The following is a 20,009-nucleotide window of genomic DNA, read 5'->3' as shown; positions in this document are numbered from 1 at the left end:
AAAACAGTAGTAAATCTGTTTGGTAGTACTGGAGAAATGTGTGACAAAAAAAATATTAAGTTTATACAACATATTGCAATTTTTTTTTTTAAGTTTACAACAATAATGAAAGCTGACTGAAGGAGGGTGATGGCAAGGGCTCACATGGTCCAAGGTGAGCTTAAAAGATTATAGGACAGAATTTGTATGAGCACTTATGTTCTATATGGTGGAGGTTAGTTTTTATATGGGGAAGAAATTGAAGTGCACTGAGAAAACCAAAACCTCCAGTAGGAAAGCTGACAATCCTAGTCAGTTAAGATTGTAGTCTAGCGTATTTACAACTTGGAGTATTCTTAATTTTTTTCTGAGAGCTTTCAAAGAAGCAATAGACACTTAATAAGCATCTGACTAGCAGCAAGTTGAATAGAAACAGTTACCTCCCACATCTAACGTCAGCTGACTGTTCCGCAAATGGTGAACAAATTAATTCTCCTAGTTTATCAAATCTGACAAAAATATAGTGTAATATTAGTGAACAGAAGTACATAAACTTTATATAATAATACCTACTGGCCATAGAAGGGTAATCAATATTATATTAAGATCACACTTTGATTGACATTAGGATGTCGTACAACAGTCAAATAAAATGATTTTGTTGTGTTATTAATATGACTTATTTCTTCTTACTTCAAAACTTTATTTAAAAATGCTAAAGTCTTTCCTTGTTCATTAGATTACTTCTATATTAAAATGTAAATTAGGCAACATTTTGTTCTCATAAATAAAGATATATAACATAACTTCTTCCCCTCCCCCCTCAACATATTGTTAAATGAAAATTGAAGTAGATAATTGTCTAATCACTGTAATTTCAAAGAGTTCTATGATCAGATGATTTTTTCATTCCCCAAAATACATTCATTAGTACAACATCATCTATATCTGGCTTTTAAAAATGCATATCTGTTAGGATGTAAGACATAGATGGAGGGTTTGGTGCCAACAAACAGGTTTAACCCTGCCACATTTTGTATGTGCCTGTCCCATTAGTCAGGAGCCTGTAATTCAGTGGTTGTTGTTTGTTGCTATATTTCATATTTGTTTTTCGTTACTTGTTTTGTACATAATCAGGCCATTAGTTTTCTTGTTTGAATTGTTTAACATTTGTCATCTAGGAGCCTTTTATAGCTGACTAAGTAGTATGGGTTTAGCTCATTGTTGAAAGCTGTATGGTGACCCATAGTTGTAAACTTTTCTGTCGTTTCATGATTTGGTCTCCTGTGGAGAGTTGTCTCATAGGCATAAAACTACATCTTTTCACTGTTATACAAAGTGTCATAAAATTGGATGAAAGTTTGACAAATTAATTAATGTGTGACAAACAATCGTCCCCAACTGCATATACTTGTTAACTGTAGAAATTAGTCCCTTTATGAGTAAAACAAGGAATTTCAAAATTTTGCTCAGGATACTGTATTTTTCTCATAAACAAGCTTCCTTCCAAACTACGTAAAATTCAATGCAGGTAATGACAAACTTTTTGATGTCTAAAAAAAAATTAACCAGACTGATTCCACCGATGACAGAATCTAGGATCGTTATGTCTCGTAGGCTCAACAAAAATTCAGACTCCTATAATGGAATCCATTTAGAAATTGTTTCCTTTTAAATCAAAAAGGCAGAAGAACTTCTGTTTGGGTATAAAAAGGATCATATAGCTCAAATTTAAAGAGTATGAAGTCACTCGGTCCCTTCAGCATTTCCTAGATGAAAATGAAGATTTTTAAGAACTGGTGAGAAATGTTCTACAATACGCAGGGTTTTCTGCCAACTTAACATACATTCCTATGTGTCATTAGTCAATTTAAAAACTTTTGCTTAGACATTTAAGTAAATGCAAAGAATCAAATTGTTCAATCATTACCAGATTCTACTTGTATTTCCATATTTTACCAACAATAATGCATCTATAGCCAAATGTCAAATTTAAACCACCTATATGAAATATGTACTCAAATTACAAATGCCTGTATGTTCAATTCTAAAACCCCTCTTTCAATGTTATAATTACAAGTCTTTGTATTGTACCATTTCAATAAAAGTAAATAAAGAGTTATTCAATGTTAAGCAAGACTTCCGACGGAGACCGAAAAAATCAAACAAAAAACTTATCCTCAAAACCTGATCAGTCTAATTCAATAATGAACGTCAATATTCCCATTAACAAAGTAAATAAACCGAGAGTTTTCCTGTCAATAGATTTGACGATTTCCTTTATAAAGCCAAGACAAGGATACTTTTAAACGATGTTAAACCGTGAATGAAGTTATACAATAACTCTAGTTAAGAACAGGAAGTCATCCAAATCGAGTTTAAGATGGTTGATCATCAAAAATGGGAACTTAATTGTAAAGACTAACATTAAATATTTAAATGTTCTATCTGTAGTTTAAATTTGTTCAAGGACACTTATTTCAACAGAAATTACATTTTTCATTTTAAAACTAAGTTCATTTAAAGTCCATTAAAATATCAAAAAAAGAAGACTTTATGATATAGTGGTCTTAATAGGGCTAATTTATATCTACTTTAGTGTGGTCATATACCAAGATAAAAGTATATGTGTGTCCAGTAAGTAACAAATTCCTCACAAGTACCAGGTACATTTAAGGACATATGAATCAATTAAAAATACCCATGATAGTTTTCGTTTGAAAACTTTTCTTTCTTTTATATTAAGTTTTTTTCTTTCTTGATTATCTTTGTTTCATTCATTCAAGGTAAAGTAAGCTTTTTCCAGCATTTAATAAATTGACAAAAGAAAGGACATTTCTTTTTATCTAATTGATCAAAGTGCTATCAGGAGAAAATATCAGGTCCAAGCATTAGATACACCCATGAGGGTGTTAGCCTCAGGGGTGGATCCAGCGATATTTAAAAGGGGGGTTTCAAACCTAGGATGAAGGTTCCAATACATTGATCGTAAAAAAAAAAAAAAGGGAACCCCAACACCCCTTTTCGATCTGCCACTGAGCCTGATTGCAGTAATTTAATTCAAACCAAGATAAAATGATTAATACAAAATGATTGATTTCAATTAATTTTGGGGGGAGGGTCTTTCTATTTTACGGTAAAGCATTATAAATATGAGATATCCATATACATCTTATATCATCAATCCCCCGACCTATGGCTTTCTCAATTGTTACAATCACCTCCACATAATTTAGACAGTGACAACATTTAAGATTGTATATTGACCTGACAAGTACAGATGTCTGTGTCTCACAATCTACCTGAAGTGTCTCACAGATCTACCTGAAGTGTCCAAGTCAATCCTTAGTTCAAACATAATCATTAGAGTCAATACTGCGGTTTAAACTGCCACTGACTTAAAATATTGACAATTTTGACAAGCATGTATCATTTAATTTGTTGTTTTACAGAAATGGATTATTTAAAGTATAATTGACTTCAGTGCTTTTCAACTTAATCCTGTAAGAAAATATCCTGCATTATAAGAAAAACAAACCTGTGTGTCCATGCTATAGGTTTGAACAACAAGGCATTAAAAAAGACACCCAAACATAAAGGATTTAAATTAAGTGAGTTTCAAATATAACTAAACTGAGTTTCTTGAGAAATAAATGTCAACCAAAATGAAGAACATGAAAGTTAAGTTGAAAGAGAACAACAGGACAAGGTGTTATAAGGTGTTGAACTAGGTTACAGTATTGTCAACACATATACTATTGTACAGGTGGTATCTGATGAGGTTCCAAAGTTTTAACTAGTTGATTTGACTTGTTTGTTTTCTTGTTTAATATCATAATTATCAATCAGATGTTTACAAATTTGGGGAAAATCAAAGTTATTTTAGTTATTTTGAAATTTGCAGGAAATCTTGTGCCTCTTTCTGCATGTTTAATGAAAAATAACAAAAGAAGAAGAAAATTGGAGAATAAGCTTTGTTGCTGCAGTAGACTTTTTAAAGGTTTTTCATGCCTATAGTATATATAAATAGACCCAAATCAACCTTTCTACCATTAATGCTTCATTTGGGATCATATGAACCAAAACAAATAAAGGACGGCTCATACTAGTAGTACTCCCATCCTATATCTTTAAGGAACCAAAGGTAAATCTGATGTTGCTGTGACATTTCTAGAAATGGTGGCAGTCATTTTTGATGCCAGATTACAAAATTGGGAAGCTGGCACTTCTTAAAGCATGTGCACTTCCAAGCTAAATATAAAAGTTTTGTATTCCAAAACACTACAGCAATGCATGACTATATCATAATACTGTGTTGTTGTAGTTTTATAAGGCAAAAGCTATATTTTGTCAGTACTGTCTTATTCTTTGAAAAAATAAGAAGTTTCATTCTTTTCTGGGTTTTTTCTTCAGGAATTAGTTAATTTAAAGCAAAGAGTTTAATCTAAACAATAAACATTTTGTTTATATAAAGTGAATGCATATATCTTTTTTAATTAATTATCTTAGGTTCTAATGTTCACATCAGCTTTCTTGGATTACACCATTTTTGTACTGAAATTATAAGATGCACCAATGTTATTTATTACTATTTTATATTTACATATAATTATTTCAATGATAATTTTTCTATCACATCAAATTTCCCAAAATACATGTATCAAAAAACTAGTGCATACAATAATGATTCTATATATACACTTTGATAATCAGAAATATATACTTGGCAATTCCCAACATTTATTAAAATTCATAACCACAGATTCATGCCTACATATAACTGGTATAACCCCAACACATGTTGTGCTTGTACCAGTAAGACTTCCAGGTCCATGTGTTGCATGTGGTTGTTAGTGTGGTTGTTTTTCCAGGGAGTCAATTATCCTGGTGGATGTGCAGTACTTATTATCCATTTTTTATGTGTTTTACAAAGAAAATAACCATCCATTTGATAAGAAACAACAATGTTAAATGTTTATGTATTGTAGGGACTACACATTGTACATATGCAGTATTTATATCATTGACATTTTTTATTTAACAGATAGTGTGTCAGACATTTATTCAGACAGTCTTCAGGAAAAGCTAACAGCATCATTGCTTTGTGATATATGTACATGTATATTGGCCAATTGTTGGAATGCCTTCACAGTACATTGTATATCCAATATAATGAGTCCAGCAATCATTTAAAAAATATACATAAAGAATGACAGAAATTACAAAAATAAGATAAACAAAGACAAACAACCACCAACAATGCATGGTTTAGAAAGTCTAACTTGCTACAGACACAACATGTGATGTGGGTTAAACCATTTCTATGTGCAAATATGATCATCCATTGAGTCTTCTTCAAACCAGTGATAAATTGGGGCAACCCTTTGGCTGTGCTGGATGTATAAATTTGCAGCCTTATCCTGTCAGAATGGAAACGCTACATGTAAATCCCATGACTAGTGTGGAGAGAATTCATTGCTCGCAGCATGTAACTACAACTCTTTTAAATGGTTTGTAGGTGGTGTGATGCAAAGCAAAATTCTGTCCCTTTCAAAAATACCTTATTTCCCCGTGGAATTCAATCTCTGTCAACGGACTTATAACTATGGTATGAATTAATCATTTAAGTTAACAACAATCAATTATTCACATGTATCTCTACATGTAATAAAATCAAAACACAGAATTTCCCTCCTACACAAATTGTATAATTTCTAAAATACATAATGAAAACATACAAGATCATGCACTTGAGCATGAATAGCAACATCCCAAATACTGTTGAACTACTTTGTACATAGTAAAAGACTTTAAGAATGAAATTGCATGTGGTTCCTGTAGCATGAAATTGAGGTTACAGGTACAGGCAAATGACATTAATGTATGCAGAAGGATATATGCAACATCATTTCTTTAAATCAATCAAGTACTGTACATAAAATTATTGCCCTATGGTGTATAACCACAGGCAACTCAGATATCTTGTCCTGAAAGCATAACCTGGGTGACATTGAGGTTCAGGCCATATGACATATATGTTAGATAGCCATAGAGTCCTTGCAACTGGGAACAAGAATACTTAATCAATAAAGTAAAAATCAGATTTCATTTCAACTTTTTCGTTTTGCTTATGTCATTAAAAGGAGCAAGTCTGCAATATTATCAAATAAAACTTAGAAGATGTGGTACGATTTCCAATGAAACAACTCTCCACTATAAAGAACAAATGACACAGAAGTTAATAACTACAAGTCCATATACCACCTTCAATAATGAGCATAGTCAGCTATAAAAGTCCTGGAAATGACAAATGTAAAACAATTCAAATGAGAAATCTAACATAAAACTAACTGTTGATTATTATGTATGTCATGGTAATATATGACCAAATAAAGTACACTATTTGTTATAATTATCATTTGGTGGTCACATTTAATGTGCAATAAAGTTTAAAAAAAAACATACAAAATATTCTAATGATATTGTTTTCTCCTAACAAAATATTCTTTTAAATCAAGTTAGTATTACTAAACAGCTATTTACATGGACTCCTACGGCATCATCTCTTCATTTAAAACACCATCAAGTCGGCATTTCATATGTTCTAAATCTCCATTGTTAAATTACAATGTCCAACTCTTTATTGGCCTTTCATTAAAACATTTCTTAATCCGAGTTAAACACCAAGCCCAAAATTTTTACACAAATTGCTATTGTCATGATTGTAAAAGTCATATGTGACAAACAATTATCACAAACGCCATGACAGGTCTTTTTTTAAGATCACTGTTAGGGTGACATGAAGATAAAAACTTTTCACCATGGTAACAAGCAACTATTTCAATGAGTTTAATATGCTAAGACTGAAATAATGGAACGAATACTTGAAGCAGTCAAATTAATATGAAAATGGTATTTACTTTAAAGTGCAAATGTTTTAAAAGTGTACTTTCTTGAAATTAACAAGGATTTAATTTGATCATAATTTGTCAAAGTTTATGACTTTCAAGCATTCTGAACACTCGTACACTTAAAAAATTGAGGACAAGATTTGGGAGAACAATTGTCTTTTCCTAAATGCAAGCATGTATTTAAGGATTAAATAGAAATTAGGAATGTCACACTTCAGCGTTCAAAAATAGTGTCACGTTCTATTCAAATGTTATTAAAGTGGACTCTGAAATGATAACCAACAGCGTAGATAACACAAAACAAGGGAAAGGGGTCTTTAACCTAAGCATAACACATCATAATGAAACAAAATGTACATTTTACTCTACCTGATTTAAAATCTGATTTCAAGCAAGATTTTTTAATAATTAGTCCAATTAAAAACTTGTAAGAAAGGATAATTCTAAAGCAAACGATTCAAAATTTAAAATTCCCAAAACACCAATTAAAATAACTGTTAGGTATCAGTGAAGGTTACGAGTAATTTCTTTCTACTTCTTCTGGAAAATACTAAAATAAAAATACCTTTTTCTTTGATCAATCGTAGTTTAGAAACGAAATTCGTAATTAACCAAAAAATAATTTTCAATCATCAAAATAATTATGTGTCTGGATAATATCTAAATTACAAGTTTAAACCATGTCAAAGTATAATAAAACAAATAGTTTTAGGATTATTATACATGTTAGGTTATTTTGTTCACAATCGTCTCTCTAATCTACAGGCACTGTCAATGGGGTAGCGATACAAGTTACTGATATACTTAAAGACAGGTAGGTTTAATATACAAAGCTACAAAACACAAAATATACCCCTGTTGTTCTCCAATATATGCCTTTGTTTAGAACTACATCAAAGGGTTAAGTGTAATCGTATACCTACATCAAACATAGAAGTTTTGTCAACTGTAAGGCCATTGTTGTATAAAGTGCATGTCTTTCTTAATTACCTCCCTGGTGTGGTTATTCAGAATGTGTATTGCCTTTTAAAGATTTAATTTAATTAATTTGATTATTGGTATACATTTAATATATGCCATAACTATCAAACTACTATCAAACTAAACATTTTAATAACTTGATATACAACAAATTTGGATTCAGGTATTTTAAAATGTAAACTTGAGGATGATTAATTTGTGTCACATTACTCAGAAAATAAGTTTACAAACAAAGCAATGGTTGGTCTTAAGATTATTGCCTGACTTTTGAACTATTGTCTATCTTTCAGACTATTGTCCATTGTCTGTCTTTCAGACTATTGTTCGTCTTCAGACTATTGAGTGACTTTTGAACTATTGTCTGTCTTTCAGACTATTGTTGGTCTTTTGACTATTGCCTGACTATTGTACTATTGGTAGTCTTTTGAACTATTAACAAACTTTTGAACTATTGTCTGTCCTTCAGACTATTGTCTACTGACAGACTTTTGGACTATTGTTATAGTCTTTCAGACTATTGTTGGTCTTTTGACTATTGCCTGACTATTGTACTATTGGTAGTCTTTTGAACTATTAACAAACTTTTGAACTATTGTCTGTCCTTCAGACTATTGTCTACTGACAGACTTTTGGACTATTGTTATAGTCTTTCAGACTATTGTTGGTCTTTTGACTATTGCCTGACTATTGTACTATTGGTAGTCTTTTGAACTATTAACAAACTTTTGAACTATTGTCTGTCCTTCAGACTATTGTCTACTGACAGACTTTTGGACTATTGTTATAGTCTTTCAGACTATTGTTGGTCTTTTGACTATTGCCTGACTATTGTACTATTGGTAGTCTTTTGAACTATTAACAAACTTTTGAACTATTGTCTGTCCTTCAGACTATTGTCTACTGACAGACTTTTGGACTATTGTTATGGTCTTTCAGACTATTGTTGGTCTTTTGACTATTGCCTGACTATTGTTCTATTGGTAGTGTTTTGAACTATTAACAAACTTTTGAACTATTGTCTGTCCTTCAGACTATTGTCTACTGACAGACTTTTGGACTATTTTTATGGTCTTTCAGACTATTGTTGGTCTTTTGACTATTGCCTGACTATTGTTCTATTGGTAGTCTTTTGAACTATTAACAAACTTTTGAACTATTGTCTGTCCTTCAGACTATTGTCTACTGACAGACTTTTGGACTATTGTTATAGTCTTTCAGACTATTGTTGGTCTTTTGACTATTGCCTGACTATTGTACTATTGGTAGTCTTTTGAACTATTAACAAACTTTTGAACTATTGTCTGTCCTTCAGACTATTGTCTACTGACAGACTTTTGGACTATTGTTATAGTCTTTCAGACTATTGTTGGTCTTTTGACTATTGCCTGACTATTGTACTATTGGTAGTCTTTTGAACTATTAACAAACTTTTGAACTATTGTCTGTCCTTCAGACTATTGTCTACTGACAGACTTTTGGACTATTGTTATAGTCTTTCAGACTATTGTTGGTCTTTTGACTATTGCCTGACTATTGTACTATTGGTAGTCCTTTGAACTATTAACAAACTTTTGAACTATTGTCTGTCCTTCAGACTATTGTCTACTGACAGACTTTTGGACTATTGTTATAGTCTTTCAGACTATTGTTGGTCTTTTGACTATTGCCTGACTATTGTACTATTGGTAGTCTTTTGAACTATTAACAAACTTTTGAACTATTGTCTGTCCTTCAGACTATTGTCTACTGACAGACTTTTGGACTATTGTTATGGTCTTTCAGACTATTGTTGGTCTTTTGACTATTGCCTGACTATTGTTCTATTGGTAGTCTTTTGAACTATTAACAAACTTTTGAACTATTGTCTGTCCTTCAGACTATTGTCTACTGACAGACTTTTGGACTATTGTTATAGTCTTTCAGACTATTGTTGGTCTTTTGACTATTGCCTGACTATTGTACTATTGGTAGTCTTTTGAACTATTAACAAACTTTTGAACTATTGTCTGTCCTTCAGACTATTGTCTACTGACAGACTTTTGGACTATTGTTATAGTCTTTCAGACTATTGTTGGTCTTTTGACTATTGCCTGACTATTGTACTATTGGTAGTCTTTTGAACTATTAACAAACTTTTGAACTATTGTCTGTCCTTCAGACTATTGTCTACTGACAGACTTTTGGACTATTGTTATAGTCTTTCAGACTATTGTTGGTCTTTTGACTATTGCCTGACTATTGTACTATTGGTAGTCTTTTGAACTATTAACAAACTTTTGAACTATTGTCTGTCCTTCAGACTATTGTCTACTGACAGACTTTTGGACTATTGTTATAGTCTTTCAGACTATTGTTGGTCTTTTGACTATTGCCTGACTATTGTACTATTGGTAGTCTTTTGAACTATTAACAAACTTTTGAACTATTGTCTGTCCTTCAGACTATTGTCTACTGACAGACTTTTGGACTATTGTTATAGTCTTTCAGACTATTGTTGGTCTTTTGACTATTGCCTGACTATTGTACTATTGGTAGTCTTTTGAACTATTAACAAACTTTTGAACTATTGTCTGTCCTTCAGACTATTGTCTACTGACAGACTTTTGGACTATTGTTATAGTCTTTCAGACTATTGTTGGTCTTTTGACTATTGCCTGACTATTGTACTATTGGTAGTCTTTTGAACTATTAACAAACTTTTGAACTATTGTCTGTCCTTCAGACTATTGTCTACTGACAGACTTTTGGACTATTGTTATGGTCTTTCAGACTATTGTTGGTCTTTTGACTATTGCCTGACTATTGTTCTATTGGTAGTCTTTTGAACTATTAACAAACTTTTGAACTATTGTCTGTCCTTCAGACTATTGTCTACTGACAGACTTTTGGACTATTGTTATAGTCTTTCAGACTATTGTTGGTCTTTTGACTATTGCCTGACTATTGTACTATTGGTAGTCTTTTGAACTATTAACAAACTTTTGAACTATTGTCTGTCCTTCAGACTATTGTCTACTGACAGACTTTTGGACTATTGTTATGGTCTTTCAGACTATTGTTGGTCTTAAGACTATTGCCTGTCTTTTGTACTATTAGCAGTCTTTCAGACTATTAACAGACTTTGGAACTATTGTCTGTCCTTCGGACTATTTTCTATCGACAGACGTTTGGACTATTGTCAGTTTTTCAGACTATTGTCTATCGACAGACTTTTGAATGATTGTCTGTCCTTCAGACTGTTGTCTATTGTCAGTTTTCAGACTTAACTGTTGGTCTTTAGACTATTGCCTGACTTTTGTACTATTGGCAGTCTTTCAGACTATTAACAGACTTTTGAACAAATTTCTGTCCTTTAAACTATTAATTGTCTATTGATAGACTATTGGACTATCAGCAGTCTTTCACACAATTGTTGGTCTTATGACTATTTACTGTCTGCTAGACTACTGGCTGACTTTTAACTATTGTCTCTCTTTTATATTATTGTGTATTGACACAGGTTTGGACTATTGGCAGTCTTTTATATTATTGTGTATTGACACAGGTTTGGACTATTGTCAGTCTTTCAAACTATTGTTGGTCTTTAGACTATTGCCTGACTTTTTTTCAATTGTCAGTCTTCAGAAAACTATTGTCTGCTCTTTTTTCTTTTGGACTATTGTCTGTCTTTCATACCATTGATGTCTTTTTATATTATTGTTAGTCTATTGGACTATTCAACCTTTTTTTCAATTTAACCAACTTATCTGTCCTGATCAGTATTTTCTTATTATTTTTCTTCAGAAATTTGGAACTGTAATGTCAATACACTGGTTGATCAAATAAACTTTTTTTTTTTCCAAAAAGATTCATCCTTCATTATGAACTTTAACATGACAAACAGTTCAAGTCAATCATTTCACTTGACATTGGTTTTTAACCTCAAATTTTCAAGACCTTGAAGAATTTCTTCCCCATTCCTCAGAACCAACACATTTTTAATAATCTGAAATTTAAATCACTACAAACATATGAAAAATGTAAGTATTCTCAAAATAAAAACTTCAGTAACAATTTAAATATTTTAAGAGTGAAAGAGAAAATAATCATTACATGCCAACCGATTGTACAATGGTTATTTATCAAGTTACTGGCAACCTTTTTTTTTAAACTAATGACATAGGTTTGCTTTTTTTAAGTACCTGATCTTTTTTATGGCTTTCACATCTGCAACTGATTATCAAGAAATATCTCAAAAAGGGGATCATGAGGGGTAACATTTTATGTAACTTTAGTGCAAAATGTTGAAAGGCAAATGTGTATGATCAATTGATTATTATCTTCAAGGATGCCAATTTTGATATATTATAGAAAACTATTTGTAAGCATATTACTAAATGTACATATTTCACTACCCTACAATTGTTTGAATTAATTATCTAATAAAAATGTTTTTGTGAAGTAATTTCCGAATCCATTCAAATGGTGTGAAACTACAAAAGCAGAACAGCAATAAAACATCATACTCATAATTAAGAATAACATTAAGACTAAGAACATGACAAATAATTTCACAATAATTTCAAATGAAAATTTTCTAGAGGTCGCTTTATGAAAAAGAACAGCAAATTATAGCCATTTACAATCTGTCAAAAAAAAAGAAGCATTTTTTCCCCCAGAAAGCAATCAGTATATAATAGTACAATGTACCAAAAACAGTTTTAGTTTTCTAAATATAAGCACACAAACTGCTTCCTTTATTTGACATTTTAATTTGATTAATTAAATGCCAAAAAATAAGTAGACATTAGTAATGTGCTTTAACTTTTTTCTCATTTTTTTGTGGAAATTTTTTGGCTTATTTCTTATTTCTTAAGAACTTTGGTTGGTTGTTCTTACTAATTTATTACTTTATAATGTTACCATTAATCAGTCTATATGCTAGTTGCAAATGCATGAGAAAGTGTTAAATACTTCTATTAGTGACTATAGGTTTTTTTTCAAAATACAGTCTTAACCAAACTACCTCAAAAAAAATGCTTTGAGTTTAAAAATAAAATTTGGAAATATTATGCTGTTGCTAATTAATTTCCTTCATGAAATTACCTTTAGACTATTTTGTAGAATAAAATAAAATTACATAGGACACATTCATTTATATTTCTATCAAACATATTTACAAAATAAAAGTTTGGCCAACTAATGTCCTGTCAGAAAAAGATTAATCTATTTACTACAAAAAGTTTTCTCTTTAAAACATTATAATGTATTTGGTGTACCATGGAGAGCATGAGCATTTCAATTAACCCTCTCCTTTGAAGAGGTAATTTTCTTGGTAATTTATTATACTGCCTGCCTTACCTTCATATCTAGGTAACATCTGGTAATTTAAATTTCCGCCAAAAAACTTGTTACTCAAGTTACATGACAGAAATGTTATACATCTATTTCACAGTTAAAGGGATGTAACTCCAATAGTTTAGAAATACATGTCATGGTCATTTACTTTGAGTTTTCAGGAATATGACATTTGTTATCCATTCGTTTGATGTGTTTGAGCTTTTGATTTTGCCATTTAATTAGGGACTTTCCGTTTTGAGTTTCCTAGTTCAGTATTTTGTGATTTTACTCTTTTTTTTCAACAAACATGTGCATGAAGGACACAAATTATTTGTGTATCATTTTTGGAAAGTCTAAAATATCTATGCATACAGAACTGAATCTGTTTCAAAATCTAAAAAATCCAATATGATTTTTTCCTAACTCTTGCAAAATATCGAAACAAAATATTCCTTTAAGACAGAGTTGTAAAGAAATGTTAGTTGAATAATATTTTGTTTGATTTTAATGACTTCAGTAATCTTTGCCCATTTTAAAATTTTTATAGAATCAACCTTTATTCTTATTCCAAATACAAATTACTAAGAGATAAAAATCTGGGTGTTTCATTCATGTAACTTCGTTAGATGTAAAAATTAATTGAGTAATACAAAAATATTTGTGAAATGATTAGCCAATAACATTATAAGAGATAACTTATTTAGGTTCAGTTAATGGAGTTTCCTATCTGCTATCTTTGTACAAATTACAGAAAGACAGGGTGATTAGTATGCACCTATTGCCTTTTATCAGAAACAGATATCTGCACCAGGTAATAGCATTTTTAACATTGTGGTTGGTGCACATGGTGTTACAAATGTAGTACTAATCAGTTTCTTTTAAAACATGAAAAAGTTAAGAGTTAAGCTTGTGTGAAATATACTTAAAGGTTAAGATTAAAGAAACAAATATTACTTTTCTAAACTATAGTAGACACATGTGTGTGACCTGCAATCTAAGAAAAGCAAGTTTCATCAATAAAAAAAACTTCAGATAGGACAGATCGGTTAAATTCAATGATATTGGATATGTTACTATTTTAAGCAATTGACTTATCTCTTCTTCTGTGGTTTAAAGTAAAGATGACCAGACTATAAAGATGTAAAATTCAAAATTTATTAAACATTTGCAAATTACTGAATTTCTAGAGGAGTTTATGGTGTAAAAATTAGAATTGTACACTCTAAGAGGCTTTTTCACAAAGAAATTTTCAGGGCAGACTAATTTGCAATTTTTTTCTATCTCTTTCTCCAAACAAAAAATTGAACCAAATATGTGTAAATGTCTCAGCTTTGAAATGAGACATTGTACAGTTACATATCCAAGCCTTTAAAGGTGAACTACCTCGTGATGGCATCCATAAAATTTATAAAGGGATGATTTCAACTTCACCACTGGGAAATCTTGGTTTAGTAGCTTCCTTTTTCATTGCAACAAATATTCAGGTTATTAAGATCTTCTTATGTATGTGTATAAGCAATCTGTAGGACGATCACTGATTGAAAAGGGATTGTATGTATATACTGTTCCACTCTATCAATATTTAAAAAGATGGAATACATTTTGACTTAGTTGTAACTATATAGTAACTAGTAGTATATAATTGTAACAAATCATACAAGAAATTAAAGTAAATGAGGGATTTTTTTTGTAATGAGACAAAAGTGTTGACAGAAACACATTTTGCATGATGCAAGAAGGGCTTTACTAAAAATGTACACCAACTGTTAAGCCCCCTTACAAAATACAAAAAGAAGCCTTCATTTCTTATAATTACCTTTTTTATGCTACAACCATGAAATAAGCTTGTTTTTCTATGCATTTTTTAAATGATGCCACAGAGAGAATATGATTTTGCATTTTATAATATAGAATTAAAATGTAACTTTTGGAATGCCAAGTAGTGTCAAATCGAAATTAGAGAATCTTCTATTTAATATAACTATAAGGGTATGTAAATTATGATGCTCTTCTTTTGTCCCTTTAAAAGATCAACTGAAAATCAGTAATTCATTAAGAAACAAAAAATTAACCATTTAAAAAAAACATGTATGGATTATTTTGTACTCATATTGCAAATCTTATTGCAAATTTTACTCTTTTTTTATATACAAAAAAGCTCAAAATTTATTTTTTTTAAAATGCATTTTTCAATTGTACTTTATATTTTCCAGCTATCATATTTTCAATAAACTCTAAACATCTTTAAAGATCTTTGTAAATATCAGATACCAAAGCACCATCAATGATAGCCTTTGGTCATCAATGAAACATTCCAGATCAACTATTTCCTGCTTCAAGTTTCAGATTACTTCAGAAGTGACTAATGATGTTATCATTGTACATTTGAATATAAAAACTGTAGACATCAACGATAAACAAATCATCTATTTCACATGTTAATTTCTGCTATTTTTGATTTCTTTGTATATTTTCTTGACATGTACATCTAAAGAAGATTGATAGGTATATAGAAATTATTGTAAATGTTTATCAAAATTTAGTCAGACTGATGAATCAAAATCCTTGCTAATGGTTAAGGGGAAATAACTCCAATCCTACAATGCTTCCCAAATTAATTTTGTAAAAACAATAGACACCTGAAATGGGTAATCATGATTATTTATGAATGATGTTTATTAATTGGTGCCCCCTAAAAAAAGTCTTTTAAAGTTTAAGTAATACAAAGTATCCACAGTCTTTCTATCTTATTCTAAGTTATTGTGGCAGCTATGTATGAATGATGTTGAGGTGATATAAAACTTAGCATTTTTCTACAAATTAGGAACAAAAATCCTTAGACACTTGAGAACTGAGTGGAAAACAGTTATTCTTAAGTTGTTGTTTTTTTAATTTGACCACACCAGCCATTAAAGGTCAAAATCAACTCAACAGGACCAAAAAATATCATTAAATGCTGATAAACTTTTTTTATTACATGTATATCAGATATCAGCATATTTTCTTCAAGAAATAATTAAATAAAAGAATAGGGTTCTTTCGATGTTCCCTGCATTGCCTAGTTTCCCTTAAGATCCAAAACAATAGATCCAAAACTTTTTTTTTATCTCTTACAAATTTATATTATAGAAATGAAGGCTCGAAAGCAAAAACAATTTGATTTCCAATATAAGTAATATTTTAAAGAGACATAACTCTTTTAAAAATATTTGATCAGCATTGATTTCGAAAAATTGTCAAAGTTATGGCTTCCATAAACCTTTGATATAAATTTAATAATAATCTGGCAAAAATTGTTAAAAGGAGAGTGCTAACAATATTATTTTCCATATAATTTATATTGTTAGCACTCTGGGCATTATATGATTAATCAACACTGATTTTTCAATTTGTCCTTTGACATTACATACTGATATATACCTATGATATAAGTTTCATAAAAATCTGACAAGTTTTGTACATATGAGAGTGCTTACACAATGAAATTTTCTATAGATATTTACATTATATTTCAAAGGGGCAAAACTATTTCAAAAATTGATGACTGTCTGAGACATCTATAGCTGACATAGAGCTACAATATGAGTTTCATAAAAATCTGGCAAGAATTGTTAAGGTGATACCACCAGCCATGACAGCCATGTTGGTGGAAGGCAGGGTCATAGGACACATTTTGAGAACTAGATATCCTAATGATGATTGTGAACAAGTTTGGTACAAGTTTAGTAAAAAAATTCTCAGCAGTTTCAGAGGAGAAGACTTTTGTTAAGGTTAACAACAGACAATGATGTACGATGGATGCCAAAAAATATGAATGTAAAAAATCATATATATTCATGTAGATACTACTTTTCAAAGTTAGGATAAAGCATAATAACCAGATGCTCCACAGGGCGCAGCTTTATAAGTCCGCAGAGGTCGAACCCTGATCAGTTGGGGCTAGTATGGACACAACATTCAAGCTGGATACAGCTCTGAATTTGGATTGTGATTAAATAGTTGACACAGCATAGGTTTCTGACACAGATTGAATGTGGTCTAATGAACTTAAAAATATTTTTTTTTGCTTTTGAGCAATTCACTATGTTGAATATATATTAATCCTCTCAAACAAAAAATATTTGAAGAAATTTTCTTTTTATTTTCTGAAATCTGAAATAAGAAAAATTGACCCCCCCCCCCCCAATTTTTTTCACCTCCCCCTTTCCCTTTCCCTTATTCCAAAAATGATCTCAATTCAAATTTCTAATGGAGTTTGCAACAATAACTACTCATTTAAATACATCATAAAACGTTCAAATATAAAATGTCATACAGTCATGGTTAAAATTAATGTTAATTAATAATAACTTCTAAAAATATAAATGGGGAATGTGTCCAAAGGGACACAGATGATGCCCCCGCTGGCATATATAAAGGGACATAACTCAAGAAGTTTAAAAGTGATGCTGCCAAAAATTGAACTTAAACTGACTTTAGAGGTAATAAGCATTATATAAACATTTCATTAAATTTACTCGAGACAAACTTAAGTTAAGAGAACAGAAACTAAAAAATTCTTCAATTTTTCCATTTGTTAAGGAGCATAACCATAGAATGGTAATCAAAGTGCTTGTAATCACTGACTGGTAAAGACTGCTTTAATTCATCAGTTGGTAGTCAAGTGAAAATTGCATTGTATATTGTATATATATATAGCATTGATTTAAGTTGATTCAACTACTATTCTGGACAAAGAAAGATAACTTCAATTTTCAAAGAAGATTTCATAAAGCATTGGTTTTAGGTGATTCAACAACCATTCTGGACAAAGAAAGATAACTCCAATTTATTGTCTTGAAACTACAAAAATGCTTGTTTTTGGCCCCTTTTTGGCCCTTAATTCCTAGACTGTTGGCCCCATAACCCACAAAATATATCCCAACCTTCTACTTATGGTATTAAACATTGTGGTACAATTTCAGAACAAAATTGAAATACTTATACACAACTTTTTGTACTGACACAAGATAAATGCTTGTTTTGGGCCCATTTGGGCCCTTAATTCCTAAACCTTAAAGGCCAAAAACCCCAAAATCAATCCCAAGCTTCCTTTTATGGTTATTAACATTGTGTTAAAATTCTATTGATTTCTATTTACTTATACTAAAGTTATTATCTGGAAACCAACAGTCTGGACGACGCTGATACTAGCAATACATACGACTGTAAAAAATGTTGCAGTCGTATAAAAATTGATCAGTTATAACTTTCATTTATTTTCGTGGGTATCAATTTTCATGGATTGAGGAAAACTTGCATGTTCATGGATATTTCAGTTCGTGGTTTCAGCAAATTCTGTATTCACGCGTTTAGAAAATTTGTCATCATTGAATATTTAAATTCCTGGTTCCCCCGTACCCAAGAATCCACGAAAATTGGTATCCAACGAATTTTAATGAATCTACAGTATGAGAAAAGCTTGTGATCAATATAAAAGCTTAATGCCTCTGGTATTCCTTTGTCATCAAGTTTACTATAGTTCTCCTTGATAACAATCCTTTTCAATCAACATGAAACATATGATATGTTGTTAACATCATCTGATAATATTTTCTAAAATCAAAACATGGGTATAAAGTAAAATTGGATAAAATGACTGACACAACTTATTTCCTTATAATTCTAAACGAATAGAAAACCTTATTGTGAATTGAGAAGTAGGGTTCTTCATTCTAATTTTTTCATACATATAAACTGTACAGAGGATTAATGTGTAATCTAAAGGCCAGAATCACACAACATGCATAAATAATAAAACAATAATATTTACAGGTTCACAGTAGTCACTGTTCCTTGCAACAAGTGTCAGGATTTTTTTTGGTCATTTATGACAATTTGAGTATAGCAAAAATGCAGTAGTCCAGGAAAAATATAAATTTAAAGATTTTAATAACATATATTTATGTAAACAAGTTACATTTCAATTTATTTCAATCAAGAACTGTAACATGACCTTAAAGTTTGCATTGCCCTCATAAAATCAACAGAAGAACCAAGCTACATTGTTTCTGAAAACATGATATTTATAAATAAAAATAGAACTTACTTTTATCTACACACATCCAATACATAAAACACATGGATGAGTACACATTTTAGTGAATAACTTTAACCTCTCTCAAGTTACAGTAACAGACCAGCTGATTTTATCTAGGCCAAGAAAATATATTATCTTTGGTTCATATGCCATACAACAGTAATTCTGTAAAAGAATATAATTAATATTAAACATCTTGCACTTCAGTAAGTGTATCTATAGTTCAGTGTTTATAAAAAGTTATGAGGTTTGAAATCACTTTTGATATTGATAAATTAAACATATAAATTACCAATAAATTAAAATCAAGAATAAATTAATGAAAGAAAGTGCCTCAAATGATTTTAAATTTTCTACATACATAAAAAATATGAAGACAAATAATTTTACTTATTTTCAGTAGAACACATATTTTCTATTTCAAATTAGTATAGCCATTCAAATAATGTTGGCCAATCAAGATATAGTAAAATTCAGTTATTGGCTTATATTTTGATGAACCATTCTCAGAACAGGTTTTTTTTTAATTTTAATTTAAGAATGTATCTTCTTCTGCTGTTTCAGTCTTGTTAAAATCTCATTTTGGGATTATTTCCAAAACTTGTGACAATAGTGGAAAATATCAATGAATTTAAAAAGTATTGTATTCAAACTTAACGTAAGTTGTACTTGAGTAATTAAATTTTTAAATGTTATTACCATTGAATGAAGTCAGTCGCATTAGCCAAAATGTTGAGAAA

The 20,009-nt window shown here is 30.5% G+C and overlaps 1 protein-coding gene across 4 annotated transcripts in view; it reads right to left on the bottom strand.

Annotated features, from left to right (window-relative positions):
- The window catches only part of LOC143064162 (transcriptional activator GLI3-like), a 121,922-nt gene that overhangs the window by 96,203 nt on the left and 5,710 nt on the right, over window positions 1-20,009 (bottom strand). For all 4 annotated transcript variants that reach the window (XM_076236783.1, XM_076236788.1, XM_076236784.1 and 1 more), the window contains exons 2-3: window positions 19,279-19,434; window positions 4,486-4,533 (exon numbers count right to left, since the gene is read on the bottom strand). The gene's annotated coding sequence lies outside the window, so the exon portion shown is untranslated. The remainder of the gene's footprint in view (window positions 1-4,485; window positions 4,534-19,278; window positions 19,435-20,009) is intronic.

Source organism: Mytilus galloprovincialis, chromosome 2, assembly GCF_965363235.1.
Source record: "Mytilus galloprovincialis chromosome 2, xbMytGall1.hap1.1, whole genome shotgun sequence".
In the NCBI taxonomy this organism is placed as follows: Eukaryota; Metazoa; Mollusca; class Bivalvia; order Mytilida; family Mytilidae; genus Mytilus; species Mytilus galloprovincialis.
Note: the sequence above shows the minus strand (reverse complement) of the source record. Positions and strands in the feature narration are given on the sequence as shown.